The 2,377-nt window shown below is 32.4% G+C and overlaps 1 long non-coding RNA gene across 3 annotated transcripts; it reads right to left on the bottom strand.

The window, feature by feature from the left end:
• Positions 1-322: 322 nt before the first annotated feature.
• LOC135928473 (uncharacterized) lies at positions 323-1,998 on the bottom strand. Of its 3 annotated transcripts, none has more exons than XR_010572344.1 (4): positions 1,246-1,998; positions 700-759; positions 471-659; positions 323-414 (listed from the first exon to the last, which is right to left on the bottom strand). It is a non-coding gene; the product is annotated as an uncharacterized LOC135928473 (long non-coding RNA). The 3 variants fall into 3 exon arrangements; XR_010572345.1 differs by having other exon boundaries at positions 329-435; XR_010572343.1 differs by having other exon boundaries at positions 329-659.
• Positions 1,999-2,377: the final 379 nt, after the last annotated feature.

Genomic DNA, 2,377 nt, shown 5'->3' with positions numbered 1-2,377 from the left:
TTTTTCCTAATTAATTAAATTTTTCATGTTTAATCTAATTTTCACAATATATATTTAGTCTACACTAAAAATAGATAATAGCAGAAGAATTCCATGAAAATGACCAAAAAAACAACTCAAAACTTAGATAAATAGATTATATCTTAATTCTTTTTATACTATAAGCATTACAATAAACTGGATAAATTGAGACTCTTTTTAAGCAAATATTTATTTCTTTTTCATAACATTTGTATTTTAAATATGATTACACTATTTAAATATATTATTATAATAAAAATAGATACAATTATAATAATTTTGAATGCAATTTGTGAAATGACAAGGTTTTAGGTAATTGTAATTGATCCTGTATGGGTAGTTCTATATTCTCTTTGGATAATTGTAGATTTTCTTTGGGTAGTTCTAGATTCTCTTTGGATAATTGTAGATTTTCTTGATTCATGATAAGGGTTAATAAAAATTAAAACCTTTTGATTTGGATGGTCTGACCTTGCCCTCATAACATTGGTAATAAAGTCGTTCGTACATTATTGTAGACTTAAGTATTGGGTCCTTCGATTTTTTAGAACGGTGTATTGAATAATTTGTCGCATTAGAAATTTCGTATTTATTTAGCCATTCTTTTAAAATGAAGAATGACGAATATCTAACATTTACTACAAAAAGTATGTAATAATAATAAATAATATTTTTTACCTGCAAGAGTTGTATCTATCTCATAATTTCCAGTAGGGCTTGATTCAATCATAGGAGGGACTAATACCATTAATAAAATAATTTTTATTTATAAATAAAAAAAAAATTATTTTGAAATAAATAAAAATTGTTAATGGTAAAAAAAAATGAAAATTTTACTTTTTTTATAATTTTTTAAATGCAACAATAGTTGCAAGTAACAATAGCCATATAATTACGATTTGCCTAACTTTGATCGTAAGTCATTTGATCGTAAATTTTGTCCATTTTTTTCTGATTGGTCTATTTAATCGCGGTAAATTAAAATCATTTATAACGCTAACCCTAACCTATAAATTGAAAAAATCGTCCATTTTGACCTAAAATGGACAAAATGGACCATTTTACGGTCAAAATAATACGATCAAAGGAGGCCCTCCCATAATTACACATTAATGGATGGGTGTGTACATAATACATTAGGAAGTTAAACAACACCATATATATATAATCATATCTAACTGGCAAATATAATATATAATATGATAAAATATTACAATAGATTACTTCTTTACTACATTTCCCCCTACGTTAATTGAGAGATGTCTGTATCTCTTCAATCATTCGTTTCGGGGGTTTATGTGTCCGCCCTCGCCTTGGGGTCTCACACTCTCTCTGATCGCCGTCAGCTATCACGCGCTCCGTCGTATCTGATATCAATCGGTCCCTTAGCTGGTCAGCATGTTCTCGTATTACACGATCTGAGTCTTGACTACATAGGAATATAATCCCTTTCTATCCTGAATCACCCCTTCTCTCCAACCCTTAGTGGTTTCATTCCTTACCCACACATGCTGACCAACGTCAAATTCCCTAAAATTGGAATGTGTATCACGTTCTTGATTTTGTTTATCATTGGCTTTATCAATCTCCTTTCCCACCTCTGGTCTAGCCCAGTCTAGATTAGTTCTTATTTGACGACCGAACATAATCTTCGCTGGTGACTTACGCGTCGAACTATGTTCTCCCAGCCTATACGCTGCTACCGTTTGAGTCATTGCCTCTTGCGGGTCATTAATTGATTCTCGACTGGCATAATACCTCCCTTTTAAGATTCGAATGGTTCGTTCCGCCTCCCCATTTGTCTTCGGGTGGTACGACGTTGAGCGAATGTGGCAAATGTTGTTTTCTTCACAAAATCGCTTAAATTCTATTGAAATAAATTGAGGTGCTTTGCAGTTATTTTCCTTAATATTTCTGCCCCTTACGGGCGAAATATTCGAAATATAACCGAATATGTTGGCCTTTATGGCTTTCATATTCCTAGGCCTTTATTTATAATCAAAAATTTCGATTAGCAAAATACAAGTAAAATAACAATGGTTAAAATATCGTAATAATTAAGTATTTATGTAAATAAATATATAGGGATGAATCGTTCTAAGATATAATGTTATTTTCGAGTTTTTGATTATTTTCAGGCTTGCTATTCTTCCAGATCGCGGGATCTTATAGATAGGTTGTCCCATTGGTACAAAGTGGTTGAATCGCTATTCCCAGGAACCGATAATCCGGATATCAAAGAAGGGGTATCGGGTGCTGATTGTTGTCCAAATAGGGAGTCTTCGTCTTGCTGCAGGATAATAGCTGCTTCCAGGACGGGACCTTCGAAGAGGCTTAGTTGCTCCCTTTCGGCCAT

This window comes from Gordionus sp. m RMFG-2023, chromosome 4 (assembly GCF_954871325.1).
Source record: "Gordionus sp. m RMFG-2023 chromosome 4, tfGorSpeb1-WG-v2, whole genome shotgun sequence".
Taxonomy (NCBI): Eukaryota; Metazoa; Nematomorpha; class Gordioida; order Chordodea; family Parachordodidae; genus Gordionus; species Gordionus sp. m RMFG-2023.
This window is presented reverse-complemented; position numbering and strand designations above follow the sequence as displayed.